General features: G+C 42.6%; 1 protein-coding gene across 1 annotated transcript in view; it reads right to left on the bottom strand.

The window, feature by feature from the left end:
- LOC149445818 (catenin alpha-2-like) overlaps positions 1 to 15,422 on the bottom strand; it is a 680,096-nt gene that overhangs the window by 397,982 nt on the left and 266,692 nt on the right. The gene's annotated exons all lie outside the window — the stretch shown is intronic.

Below are 15,422 nucleotides of genomic sequence, written 5' to 3'. Positions count from 1 at the left end.
TGGTGTGCTCAGGGTGATGTGCAGTGTTAGTTTTTCGCCACACATAGCGTTTTGCTTTTAGGCAAAAAGTTCCAGTTATCTGATCAGAGCACCTTCTTCCACATGTTTGCTGAGGGACACTCACATGGTTTCTTGCAAACTGCAAACAGAACTTCGTATGGCTTTCTTTCAACAATGGCTTTCTTCTTGCCATTCGTAGATAAAGGCCATATTTGTGGAGTGCACGACAAATAGTTGTCCTATGGACAGATTCTCCCATCTGAGCTGTGCATCTCTGCAGCTCCTCCAGAGTTACCATTGGCCTCTTGGCTGCTTTTCTGATTAATGCTCTCCTTGCTTGGCCTGTCAAAGGGTATGTATACTTTTTCAAGGTAGTGTATGTTGATAGACACAGAAAAAATTAAACTAACTGAAAAGCCATTATTAGAGATTAAAGGAGGCTGCCACTGTTTGCCTCCTTCTGAAAATACCAGCTGGATGACTGTCTTAGCCTTTGGTGCACACTATGTCACTAACCCCCAACAAGCACACAAATTAAGATAGTAAGTAGAGAATCTTTCAGAAAGTGTAATACCGCCTAGAGCAGCCTTTCTCAACTTTCCAACACAAGGGAACCCTTGAGATAATGTTCCAGTCTCAGGGAACCCTTGCTAAAAATGACAATATATCTACAACTCACGATACATTAGTGTGATGGTCAGTGGGAAGGATGCTCCTTACACTTGTGGTCATTGGGAAGAATTATCCCCTTACAGATAGCTAAAGTAACCAATGGTGTTAGCAAGAACTTATCTGAGAGGCATAAATTGCTCATTGCTCAAGGAAACCCTAGCAACCTCTCAAGGAACCCTAGAGATCCATGGAACCCTGGTTGAGAAACCCTGACCTAGAGGGTCACTGGCACTCAGTTGGGGAACCCAAATATCAGCGGCTCCTTTGTAGTAAGTGGTAAGGGAGGAACCAGGAAAGACAAAATATAAGCAGAATAAACTTCAGATTTAATGTGGTGTAAATCTTAATCGGCTATTAGGGCGTTCTAAGGGAAAAGAGATTGCAAGCAACAAAAAAATATCTAAACATATGATAGTGTGCTATTTAATGCGCTAGGCTAGAAGAATTTTAAACAAGATTTATTTTCTTTTTTCATAATTCAAGTCATGAATTCTACTTTTATTAAGCATAACCTTTTAATTGATAAACAACAAACTTTATGACCTGCACAGTCAAGGAAAATAATTAGCTGACTCCGTTAGAAGCTCAGTAGACCCTACGTAAGGTTGTAGCCTAACAAAGGAACAAAAGATGCAGTCTCATGTCACTTGATGCACTGTGCGATCATCTGTAGTTACCTGATGTGGGCCCTCTCTGCTCCCTTGTACATAGAACTGCAGAATTTTAAAAGGTAAAAATGAGGTGACTGATTGTTTCGACCTAGCGAGAGTTACTAAGGTCTCCTGAGAAGACAAGGGCTTGATGTGAAGAATTTAGCTGTCTGGGTGAGGTCAGCATGTTACTTTATAACAAAGGCAAGCTGACACCGCCTGATGTGAGCTCTTCAGTACAGGAGAATTGCGAACACAAACAGGCATTATAAAAGATTCTTAAAACCCAACTCTTCTACTCTTCTGATTCTGCAAAAGTGTTATAAAATTAAACTATCTGTCCTGGAGCAAAACACCTGTGTGATCAGCCTCAGGCATAAGTTGTCTTTATATATCTCCTGGGTATTGTACTAGTTGCAGGTCAGTAAAGGTGTCATTACCTGGCTTATTTCTGAAAGAGAACACCACTTAAAGTGGTTCTAAAGCCTGAAGGGTTTCTACTTTCATACATTCTATGTCCCGATAGGGAAGATTCACCCCTCTATTTGCACTGTTGAGCATTGTCCCCGAGAGAGAAAGTTATAAGGAATACAAATTTAGAGTTGTCCCCAAAACAAGAGTAAGGGGAAATCTTACAATAGGGATACCTGTTCCGGAGACATTAGTCTAAGAAGGAATTCCCCTATTTTTGGTATATTTCTTCAAACTTTTTGTTGTGTCGCTGGGACAGCAAGTAAAGGGAGATTTCCCCAATGGTACACAGACACTAAAAAATGAACTTACATTTTTGTAACTTATTTGCAATGTGCCTTTTAACTTGGCATAAAATTTGACTACTCTGAGAAGAGTCAATTTCCTAGAACAGCCCACTGTCTCTTTGCATGTGATAGCCCTCACAGTATCTAATTACTGTATGTGCTGGCATAACTCCTCCACCTCTCCCCTCATCTCCCTACATATCCTTTTATGTAGTTTCTGGGAAAGAAGCAAGGGGAATATTACACAATGTCACTTGTGTAGTACTACCCCCTTAGGAGTTGCTGAAGATTTGGGTCCCCCTATAGACCTGCACAGTCAGGCAACACGTAATACCCTCCAGACTTGCACTCTTGAGACAGTAAACAGTCCTTGTACTTGCTTTTTTTTGGGGGGGGATTTTATTAGGGGATTTGAACTTGGATGCAGATGAGGGATACATGAGATGCCCAAGGAACTGTTAACCTGAGGACAACTTCCTGGAACTATGTACAAGTGCTCAGAAGGGTTTCTCTTTTTGGAGAGCTATCCAGCCTCTCCTGGAGTACCACCCCAAACCCCAGATTGTTCAGGAATTACCCCAAACAGCTGGATAAAAGGGGACTAAGGGGGTCTAGAGGCCTCAGCTTTAAAGCATGTCCTCTCCCCTACTTCAGTAAAGGGGGTGTAGAAGTACAAACTGTTCCTCTTCTGCAAGCTGCCTTCTGCTGGGCTGGCTCCTTCCTTAGCTCCACAGATGGTCCTCTCTCAGGTGGCAGGTGAGGTCCAGCGTTCCCTCTGTCAGCTCTATCCTGGAAGCAGGCCCCTTCCCCTACTCCAGCTCCTGCTCTTACATCTTCCACCCAAACACTCCTGCTACTGACCAGGCTCAGTCACACTTAAGGGCTGTTCTGACCCCCATACCAAGCCTCCTGCTTGGGGATTTTGCCAGGATCCCTTAAGAGTGCAAACCAGCTCCTTCTTACCCCCACCCACTGAATTCTAGAGACTTCTGCAAGTCTCTAGATCAGGGGGAGGTATCAGGGAACTAATTTGCAGAGCCTCTCAGCCCTGACTCAAATTTGATCCCTCTGCTTATCTTTCCTGGCTGCTACTCAGCCTCCTACTAAAAACATAATCAACTAGCTCCCCCTAGCTAAATAGGAAGGTGCTACATTGAGTCACAGCTCTGACACTGCTGGGGTTTCTGACATCACAATCAATATGGCAGTGCCCATAGGCTGTATCAGGCCATTTAGATGTTTATGCAAGAGAGGCTTTTACAGGTAAATAACTTGAAGAAAATACCTGAAATGCATATATATAGGGAAAATTGTCAAAATAATTAATCAGGCGGATACGTCTCTATTGAATCACTGATAGCCCACTTTAGGAGACCAATTAATAACTGAGACAAAGAAAAGACTTGACCCCGACTTTTGGTCCTGTGTACTTTAGGTGTTTTACCTACAGTAAGATTTCTACCATGTCTACTGTTAGGGTTAAGATACCTGCAAATGTTAGAGAAACAGCTATTTATGATAAGGTCAGGAAACCGATATATCTGTAGACCTTTCCCAACTGCAGTTAGCTAGGGTGTTGTTGGGTAGGCAGTTGATTGCCCAAGCCAATGCTGTTTTTATTTCTACCTAAGGCAACTTGCACATAGGTGTGTTGGTTTGTTGGTATCAAATCCTAGTATTTTAGAGCATCTAGGAGGCACGGGAGCACACAGGAGAACATTTAAAATTCAAAATACTAGCAAAAGAGTAAAAAAAACCCATCCTCAACATTGGCCCCAGCTACATCACTAACCACATCTCAAATTATCACCCAAACCATCCACTTTGCTCCTCCCAAAACCTCCTGCTCTCTAGCTCCCAAATCACCTTCTCCCATGCATACCTCCAGGACTTCTGCAGAGTCTCTCCCGTCCTCTGGAATGCCTTATCCCATTTGAATCAACTCTTTCCTCCTCTGTCTGACTTTAGGTGATCCCTGAAAATCCATCTCTTCTGTCCTCTCTATCAGCTCATTCCCCACAGTTATTAACTTTCATACAACTTTCTCCTCTCTTTTAGATTGTAAGCTTTCATGAGCTGGGCCTTTCTAATCTTCTTGTATCAAAGTGTTTTGCAAAGCTACTAAATACCCTAACAGGCTGAAATATGCAGGGTCTGGACATGGCTGGAGGCTGGACCAAGCGATACCCATGTTTAGGGCCATTTGCATTCAGGGATGTATGCCCTCAATGCAGGAATTCTGTGTTCAGGACATGCGTCCATAAAAGAGCCCAGCCCCTATGTATTTCAGCCTGTCATAGATTTTAACAGGCTACTTGCAGAGGGGCTAGACATTGGACCTGAGCCTCCTGGGAAGCTGAAATTGTTGAAATTAGTCCATGATGCATTAGATTGGTTGGCAGTGCACTGCAACACACATTAGTGTAGTACTGCAAGGCACCTCTGTCAGGATAATGTATTAAGATGCCAATCAGAATGAATGACACTCATTGCATCAACACATGTAACATTCAATGCCATTCATTACTGCAATGCAATAGTTTGAATGGACCTGGAAGCCTCTTTTAGAGCAAATAATTTTTTTCTATTTCGCCCTTTTATTTCAGACAATTCCATTCATAAAACACAATATGCTTTCTATTTATTTTTCTTTTCATTATCTCCACCCCAGCAAAGTAGTCTACACAGCAATTCTAGGCAGCAAGTATCATTAATCAGAGGATGCTGAACACTATCCAGCAAACACTACAAGAGCACGAGTTAAGACGTCCACCAGAAACCTGCCATGTGAGGCATCAGAGTTTGGTCCTACTTTACGGATCACTGACTAAGAACACATATCCAGCAAGCGAAGTCAGAAATATTGCCTACTTGTTTTAGGTCAGTGGCTCAGAAAGCATTGAAGTTAGTAGATCAGTATGATGGCATGACAACTGATGTTGTTAGGAAAGTTGTGCAAGTCCACATTTCCTTTAATTCAAAACAAACTCAGTTAAGTAGGGCTGTCACGGTGCCTCTTGCCAGTTGTTTTAAGCGGTATGATCTGCCTTTGTGAAAACTAACAAGGGAGTAAATTCTCAGAACTACGCTGTAGACTGTCCAACTTGCATCGACGTTATACAACCAAAGAAAGGACGCTGCTCTCACCACCCGTGGATCCTGGTGTATGGAAAGGCCTCAGCCGCCATTTTGGCTGACGCATGTCACCCTGCCCACCAGGGCTTGACCACTCCTCTGTGATCAGTGGTGTATTTAGGTTTTGTGCTGCCCTAGGCAACACAAAAATTGGTGCCACCCCCGCAGAGAGAGCCTGACATTGACCCTGTCCTGACCCCCATACCAAGCCTCCTGCTTGGGGATTTTGCCAGCATCCCTTAAGAGTGCAAACCAGCTCCTTCTCACCCCCACCCACTGAATTCTAGAGACTTCTGCAAGTCTCCAGATCAGGGGGAGGGAGTGGTGTAATTAGGTTTTGTGCTGCCCTAGGCAACACAAAAATTGGCGCCCCCCCCCCCCCGCAGAGAGAGCCTGACATTGACACTGTCCTGACCCCCATATCAAGCCTCCTGCTTGGGGATTTTGCCAGGATCCCTTGAGAGCGCAAACCAAAAATTGGCGCCCCCCCACAGAGAGAGCCTGACATTGACCAACAACACCCTTGACTCCCACCCGAAAGAGCCTTCCACTACCACTGCCCCCCATACACCAGCCACCATCCCCCATGGCGAGAGAGAGAAAAACACTCACCTTCACAGCTCCGGACATCCCCAAACAAGAGTTGGGCTGTGCATACACCGTCATAAAACCCGCAACCTATTTTGGAACCCACCAGGTTTCCATGCTGCGTGTGTCCCTTCTTCTGAGGGGCAGTGCTGCCCCACACTGAAAAATGCTGCCCTAGGCAGATGCCTTGTTTGCCTTTTGGTAAATACACCCCTGTCTGTGCTCAAGCCCTGGTGGGCAGAGTGAAACACGTTACAGGGCGTGGCTAGAGCGGCAGCTGACTCCATTCCATACACCGGACTCCACGGGTGGTAAGAGCGACGTCCTTTCTGTGGTTGTAGGATTGCTGCTGGAATAATTTGCGGACACCTCTTTCTCTTCTGATGCCGGCGAGGAGATTCCTTTTTGTTTCCCAACTTGGAGTGGCGCCAGCATGTCTCACACACTAACTTGCATCGCCGTTAATTGCAAATGTTCATGTATAACTGTACCAGAGTACCAATTTCTGCCAATCAGACCTGAAAGGGGCACAGCAGCTCTTGTATTACAGAGCACAACACTCATTCCCATACTGAGCACTGCTGGAAGTACCCATGAGTGCATTGTTCTGGTAATGCTGGAGAAGCACGGAATGCAATGCACCCGCTGAAATGTACATCAGAGGTGCACTTGTCACAAGGGCCATGAACATCAAAAGCTCTGAATAGTGAACTAATGGTATCTATGACCTAGTCATATAATACAACCAGGAAGGGCTCATCTCTCCAAAGACAATATCTCCTTGTATTGTGAAGTACGGCTGTAAAAAGCTATTGTATCCTTGAGTTCCAAAATAACTCTGAGCTTTACAGAGTAATAATAAAGGGAATATATGTCCTATTTTCTCATGTAACTGTTGTAAATGCTTAACATCAATAATAACGAGTACACGTTTCAATGTCAGCAAAAAAATGGGCATCGCAGTTTGTTGTGCATGGGGCTGCTACGCCACAGACCAGTCAGGGTATTCGTGTTGACTCGCCCAACGCATAAAATTCAAACTACTAACATTGACGTACAAAGCTATTCATAATACTGCCCCAAACTACCTCACCGACCTGATATCCAAATACCACCCAACACTTCGCTCCTCACAAGACCCCCTACTCTCCAGTTCCCTGGTCTCCTCCTCCCATGCCCGACTCCAGGACTTCTCCAGGTCTTCCCCGATCCTTTGGAACTCACCACCCCAATCCATCAGACTGTCACCTACCCTCCTCACCTTTCGGCGCACCCTGAAAACCCATCTCTTCAGGGAAGCCTACCCCGCCCTCACCTATCAGCTGATCTCCACTCCTCCTACCACTCCATCCCCCACAGCCACTTCCTCCTGTACCACTATCCCCTCTCTCCTAGATTGTAAGCTCCTAGGAGCAGGGCCCTCAAACCCCTTGTGTATTGTATTGTTACTGTATTGTCTCCCACTATAATGTACAGCGCTGAGCAAACTTTTTGGCGCTATATAAATATTGTATAATAATAATAATAATAAGTTCCTAATTTTTTTTTTCTATTATAATTTTGAATTTCAGCTTTAAATTCCAACTCTGGGTTTGGACCCCCTGTTTCAACTCCCTTCCCCAACCCCCAATGGAGTTCCCTGAAGAAAAAAAAATGTTTTCCCCCGTAATGTTTGGCTGGATTCAATGACATCACATATCCTCTTTCCTCTCTTCTTCCTCCCTTGGTGGGTGGGTTCTAAATGCTGCGACCAGTGTGTGTGGCATAATATTACAGTACTGTGCTGCTCTCTGTAGCATTTCTCCTGTACGTCCAAGGCTGGGGGTGGAGTCTTGACACCCTGGGCTTACAGGAAGAGGATTTAATGATGCTGGGTATCATTCAACCAAGACAGACATTGGCGTCTAGGAGTCAGAGCGGTCAGCAGCGTCAAGAGGTCAGGAGAGTCAGGAGCTTAATGCCCTTTACACCCAAATAGTGTGAATTTTTTTTTCTAAGTGTGTCTCTCTAATCCTTACAACTTTCTCATTTGTAAGTGTGACATATGCACAGCAGTAGGGCTGTGGTGCTGTGGCCGAACAGTGCATGTGCAGTAGGAACCACTGGCATTATCTTACTTGCACATGCGCAGTAGAGGCCGCTGGCAGTGTCTTATTGGCACATGCCCAGTAGAGGCCGCTGGCATTGTCTGACTGGAGCACGCACAGTAGGGACCGTTGTCTTTCCAAGATCTGCGGCCATGTCTTGTGGGTGCATGTGTAGTAATGTGTTTAGAAACCTAAGCAGAGTACTACACACATGTTTGGCAAGCACATGACCAAATCTCAGAAAGGTAGCCGCCCCTACTGTATATACAGTATGCCACCCAGACAGTGCCAGCGATCCATACCAGGCATGCGACCGCTAGGTACAACGCCAATGACCCCTACTGGTTCTGCTTCTTACATGCAAAGCACCAGGCTATGGGAGAATGAACATTTGAGGGACACTAGGGAGACAATGGAGACAAAAGGAAACACCCTATATGTAAACTCAACAGAGGTAAGCACCCAATGGATACTCAACAGAGGAAGATTTTAGAGGTTGTCAATGCTGTAAAGACTGAACAAAGCTGGGTACAGGAAGTAATGGTGATATCAAGGTATGCACCCACGTTTATTATTTTTCTTTTGTCTAAGATGGTTTAATATCACTTTAAAGCATTATTAAACCCTAAACCAAAAATTTAATATATTACAGTTTACCAATTCTTATATATAGTGGCTGCATTAGTTTTCTTTTTTAGTTTTTTTTCCCCCCTGTATTTTCGCCCGGTGATCCAACTAGTAAGTCTGTTATTGTTCATCTTACATAAACAGACCAAGCTGTTCAGCAAAAGTGGCAGTTAGGAGGTTAAGACATACCTTTTAACATTGACAGGGGTGCTTATAATGGCCAGCTTTTATTCATTTATGTAACACCTTTATCCCAAGAAAAAAAAATGTTTGCTGTAACTGCTTAAAGAGTGTTAGCTGGAGTTCAGCTTCAATTTGTTATTCAAGTATTTGTAACTTTGCTAGTCCATCTAACAGTACCCTTCTCCAAGAATGACAGTGCTGCTGTCCTAGGGTGTCTTTGTTGCTTCTCCATCCAGAGAGGAGACACCCTAATGCAGGCCATAGATGGGTCGAAAATCGGCCGATTTTCATCCCTTCTACAGCCGGCAAAAAGTGTCCCTGCAGAGAGCTTCGCTATTTCTTTGACAGTTCCTTGACATTTATAGCGGTTGCAACAATGTATCTATTTGTATCCATTTAGGATACAGATGTTTTTATTTGGAAACAAATAGATACATTGTTGCAACCGCTATAAATGTCAAGGAACTGTCAAAGAAATAGCGGAGCTCTCTGCAGGGACACTTTTTGCCGGACTGGAATTCCTCTTCTTCATCCTCCTCTTCTTCATCCTCCTCTTCTTCATCCTCTTCATCATCTTCCTCTTCTTCATCCTCTTCCTCTTCTTCATCCTCTTCCTCTTCTTCATCCTCTTCCTCTTCTTCATCCTCTGCTTTTTCTTCTTCTTTTTGTCTTCCTCTTGCAGGTCACTGCTCATGCGCAGATTTTTTTTATCGGTAAAAAAATTGGCTGATTTGCCCATCATTGCCGCGAAAATCGGCCGATCGGCAAAATCGGCCGATTTTTTTCCAACTTTACCGATAAAAAAAAATACCGAAAAACGGCCGAACAATTAGCCCACTAACGATCCGAAAATCGACTGATTTTATTTTCGGCTGAAAAATGGCCGATTTTCGACCCATCTATGGCCTGCATAAGACAGGAAGTGTGTTACTTCCCAGATCCCCAGGTGAAAATTAATGAAAAATCTGAGAAAAAAAATCCAATACAGCCACCACATTTAAGTATTGGTAAGCTGCAATATATTACTGTTGTGTTTTGGGTTTTATTACCACTTTAAAGTGTTACTAAACCCACAACAGTAAAATCAGTCTGTAAATGCAGTAAAGCATGCTTGTTATACTCACTGTGGAACCTAAGGGGTTAATTCTGCACATTGTATAAAAAGGATATTTGATCCTCTCTTCTCTTATATGCTTCATCTTCAATTGTCCTCTAAATATCTCTTGACAGAACAGAGGTTTGGAGTCACTCTGCACATGCTCAGTTTGGTGTGCATTGATAGAGAGGTTTTTTTTCTTTCTTGGGCTAGTGCATGTGATCAGCACAGGGCCAGCCAGAACTGTCCAGAGAGAGGGCCAGGGGTCCTGCATGCTCCTACAGGAGAATGAAAACTCCTACAAGCTTTAACCAGTGCTCTGCTGGACACTGATAGAAGTCACAAGACTGCTATATACTGCTGATGAGAAGATATTTAACAGTTTATCTTTACTAAAATAATTGCATTTCCATGTTCTGTATACTGTGGCAGACCAGATATAGTGAATGCAGGGTCCCGGGTTTTATTACCAGTTTACTTTCACCCTAGGTAAAATTGGGATTCAAATATGATACTCTGAAATTTTCCTAGAACTAAAGACAGATTTTTTCCCTCCTTATCTTCCTCTTGCACAGCATACATTCATGCCTGCCCTAAAATGACATCAAAAGTTATACTTTTATATCAAAATAATGTAATCCACAACAAGTGCATTTTGTCATTTTTTCTTATGCAAATGAGAAATTGAACCGAAACTTAGCAACTAATATGTAGCTAACATTGCTATCAGCAGAATCATTATTTATTTCTCCTTTCCATGTCCCCAAATAGACTCTTCCATTCTTGGAACAATTCCGTTATTCATCAGGATGCATCCTGTGCCTCAAAACCAGTTTATGGAGCCATTTAATAAGGCATTAACCTAAACACAGTTGTTTGTCTATAAAGCCACAATTCAGCGTTATTCCTTCAGCGGCTTCATGGAGACAATAACAGTTTTATTTATATACAAGAAATGTATCCGAGCGAGAAGGGAAAAGTTCATCGAGGATACTGAAACGATATGAAACTCAGCACCGAACACACAAATAATGTATGAACAAACAAAGCTGAGAGTTAATATTTTCTTCTACCGCCATAAAAATATCTAAAAGTCACAAGTAGAAGTTCAACAGCAGTTGGAAACATTCTCTCCCAAGCCTACTTTTTCAACCATATGCAAAAGTAATCTATCATCCCTATTCTATGTATGGGAGGTACAGAAGGAGAGGAACATGATAAAGCATATCTAAACTCAAAAACTAAAAAAAACCCTAAAAAATATAACATATAGCGGCTTTCCAGTGGTAGCTTTCTCTTTCTTTATTTTCACATGGTAATACTGCAAGCAACACACTTCCTATATCAGATTGACAACACTCACTGACAACTACAGAAACCTCCCATCTCCTCTTCTCCATAACTTGGAGGGGCGGGGTTGTTTTGGAACATTTACCATATATCCATTAATGTTGCATTGGATTTCATTTATGTATGTATTAATGTATTGGTGGTGACATCCATTGGCAATTTAGTGTAACTACAACTTGTTATTTTAAGTCTGGATATGGTATAATCCAGAGTCCCTGTATGTCTGAGCAGAGGCGTCCCTAGGGTTGGTGTCACCCGGTGCGTAACACGTGGTGTCACCCCTCCAGAGAGGAAGGAGCAGTGCCGGTGTAGCGATAAAATGAGTAACCCGACCCATGAAGATATGTATCCCCTGAAGCAACTGCTCCTGTGCCGGTTTCAGGCCGAAGAAAACGATCTCCGACTTTAGCACAGAGCTGCCACAGTCAACCTCTTACAGGCTGCAAACCACTGAAGCTGACCCCGCGGATCACTATGTGTTGCAAGATCAGTTAACCCCATATAGGTTGAACCTATACGGGGTTAACTGATCTTGCAACCCATTGAGATCAGTGGGATCAGCTTCAGCAGTTTGCAGCCTGTAAGGGGTTAACTGTGGCAGCTCTGTGCTAAAGTTGGAGATCAGCTTCTTTGGCCTGAAACCGGCACATGCGCAGTTGTTTCAGGGGATACATATCTTCACGGGTACGGGATACTCATTTTACCACTACACCGGGGCAGCTGTCACTGTGCCGGGAATCCGGGATCACCCCAATAACTGGCCAGGACTTTCACAGAGCCCAGAAGCTCTGCTGGCACCCTGCTCCTGCACCCCCTGTGATGGTGTCACCCAGTGCAGCCCGTACCCCCCTAGGGACGCCACTGCGTCTGGGCTAGTTAGTTTAGTCCTTAGGCTGGCCATACATTAACCAATCTTCTTTCCTTCAACTGCAGGTTGAAGTAAAGAAGATTGCTCGATTCCCCCATCAACACATTCAGTGGAACTTTTGTATTCTGACATTGGGAGGTCTTCCAACCATCAGAATTCAATGGATTACTGCTTGTGGCTATAGCCGCTGGTAGTGATTGAACAGAAAAAAAAACTCAGCAGGCTGCTCATAAATGGATTGAAATATGGTGGTTCCTGCCGAACTGATTGAATTTCGATTCTTCTGTGGCAGGCTTTAGTTAGATCCCTCCCTTCTTCGTCATGTTCCCTTGACCAGCTTTCACAGCAGTCATAAGGCTGAGAAGATTATTGTCTCTTTACACTTCAAATGACCATTGAGCATCCCATTTACTGCATTTTAACAAGTAAAATTAAGTTGGATTAAAGTGCCATTTCTTATTTGGAGTTGAGATGTTTGTGGAAGGTGCCAGCAGGTGACCATACTGGCTGGATGGACCAGGTCTAAAGGATTTACAGTATGTCACTGCATTAAACAGTGCTTGAAATAGATATAGAACAAGGGTTCTGAAAACTGAGAACACTGTTGGGCTATTTTTACACTTGTGGCTGTTGTGAGCCATGTTTTAACCACCATCAGTAACGGGTGGGGAAGAAAAACATGCCACAGATGTGATGTATTGCAAAATTATTCCCCCTGTATTCTGGAGGTATTCATTTTATCAACAGGTAAGCTTTATTATAAGCTTGCCTGTAGGTAAAAGTATAAAAAATGAGTTTACTACAACTTTAAGCCTAAAGATAGGCAAGTTCTTGTCAAGGATTGTCTCCTAACAGCAGTATCAAAAAGAGGTTGCAGATTCCATAGTCCGTGCCATTGAACACTGAAGCACGTGTCTCGGAACCTCCTGTATGTAAGACCTTTCTTCACAAAAAGAGTTGGTTCTGGCCAGCTCAGTGGATTGCTTTAAAAAAGTCCTGGATGCTTTCTTGGATACACAGAATATAATTGGATACTAACATTTATAGGTAAAGTTGATCCAGGGAATATCCGGTTGCCTCTCGGGGGATCAGGAAGGAATTTCTTTCCCAGCAGGAGCAAATTGGACTGGGCTTTTTTGCCTTCCTCTGGATCAACTGTGGGTGTAGGATTATAACTTTGTTTTTTTTTTATTTTCCAATAATTTTTATTGAAAGATTTTCAAAGTACAAAAAACATCAAAGATAAATGTCATGATATATCGCAGAAATAAGATTCAATACTGGTATCCGCATGAAGTGCATTAAAGAAGCATTAGGACAAACATGACAAATGTTGTATAACAAATACAATTAAACTCACCCAATCATGTTACACGGAGGAGTGAGAAAGGACATACAGTGGGGCAAAAAAGTATTTAGTCAGCCACCAATTGTGCAAGTTCTCCCACTTAAAAAGATGAGAGAGGCCTGTAATTGGCATCATAGGTAGACCTCAACTATGAGAGACAAAATGAGAAAAAAAATCCAGACAATCACATTGGCTGATTTGGAAAGAAATACTTTTTTGCCCCACTGTAAAAAAGTAAGAAAATAAATAAAAATGAATAAGGGAAGAGAAAAAGGAGGAGGTTAAAGAAAGAGAAAAAAGAGAAGAGTAAGAAAAAGAAGAAAAGCAAGAACAAGAGGGTCACCTCGGCAAAGATCAAGGTACAGAGATTTATTGAATCCAGGGATCCCATGTTTTGTCAAATTTAGAATTACTGTTGTGTAGACTGCAGGAACTTTTTTTAATGGTTGAACTGGATGGACTTTTGTCATTTTTCAGCCAGACTAACTATGTAACCTGCATTTTCACATCGTACAGTTGCCTGTTAATAAAAGTAACTTATTGCTTAAAGGTGACATTGATTAATTTGTTTTGTTGAACCTGCTGGTTACTCATATATAAAGAACACTTAAAGATGATGTTGTGTCACCTGTTCCCTCTAACCCACGGCCATTTTGTAGGCACCTGCTACAAGGGTTTACTTTAAATTACAATTGACAAGAAAGAAACCCTCTATCTGTATTTTTCATATCTCCAGCTCCGATAATCCCGTGAAAAGTTGGCACATTTATTAAAACTTCTTAGTAAAACTTCTTTTAAATAAAGCAACTTATGAAAAATGTTGTAATTTACGTTGAGCAGCTTCCGTGCCTATCCATATCCGAACACAACTGATAAACCAGACAAGGTGACTGACTTACCCCATCCGGAAACTGCTGATGCATGAAGGCTTACAAATAGGTCTCATCCAAAATGTTCATCCTCCTCCACTGTATCACGAAGCAGAAAACCTTCCCGACTTTTTTCATTACTGCACTGGCCATTAAAGTTCACGTTTTGCAGTCTTAATTACATATTGCAGGCACAATTGAGCATGGGTCAGTGACTTCTAACTGGTTAAATTGTTCAGTCTCATAACATCCTGCCTTCCCACTTCTTAAAACAAAGAGGAGATTTAATGATTATCATTTTCTGGATGATATGGAGTTGTTATGTTATGCTGCTAGAGTATAGCGGGAGGAAATTAATATGGGCATTTAAATTACGGCAACTATGTGTCTATAACATTCTAAAAAGAAAAATGTTGCTCGCTTAAAAGGGACATGACACTGAAAATTGATAATTAGTGATCAGAATACACTGCATACCAAAATTTGGTTCTAAAAAAAAATCTCCTAATTGCTGGTAAATTGGCATTCTGGGAATGCAATCTCCTGAGCTGTGTAAATATGCAGAATCTGTATTCCCTTTCCTGACCATTGTAGTGTTAAAGTCCAACTGAACTTTCAATAAAAAATCCAGGTATGGATATTTTACACATTCTTACATTGATCCAGCTTGGACCAATGTAACTATGTATATGCCATACCTGGCCAATTTCCCTGGAAAGTGGAAATCACTGAAGTAGGCACTGCTACTCCAGTGATCTCCACTAGCTTCCTGGTCCCGTTCCAAGTGATGCATTTTGAACACAGGAGATTGGCCTCTTGGCACCAGCGCCATTCAGAGAACGCTTTGAGTTTTCTAATTGAATGAAGTGGATTGGTGGGATGCTGATATCATGCTCTCCACTTCTCCCAATTGCAAAGCATTTTTTGAATGGCACCAGTGCCATGCAGCTTACCTCTTGTGTTCAGTATACAGTAGGGTAGCCAGTCGGCACCTTACACAAATGCTAGTGGAGATCACTGAAGTAGCAGTGCCTACTTCAGTGATTTCCAGCTTCCAGGGGGATCACTGGGTATGGTATATACATAGTTACATTGGTCCAAGCTAGATCAATGTAACTATGTATAAAATACCATTTACCTGGAAATCTTCTTTCATTTTAAATCAGATTTTGGTAATTATTCTACATCAGA

This window comes from Staurois parvus, unplaced genomic scaffold (genome assembly GCF_062004578.1).
Source record: "Staurois parvus isolate SC_StPar_1 unplaced genomic scaffold, SC_StPar_1.0 ptg000708l, whole genome shotgun sequence".
NCBI classification, from domain to species: Eukaryota; Metazoa; Chordata; class Amphibia; order Anura; family Ranidae; genus Staurois; species Staurois parvus.
Note: the sequence above shows the minus strand (reverse complement) of the source record. Positions and strands in the feature narration are given on the sequence as shown.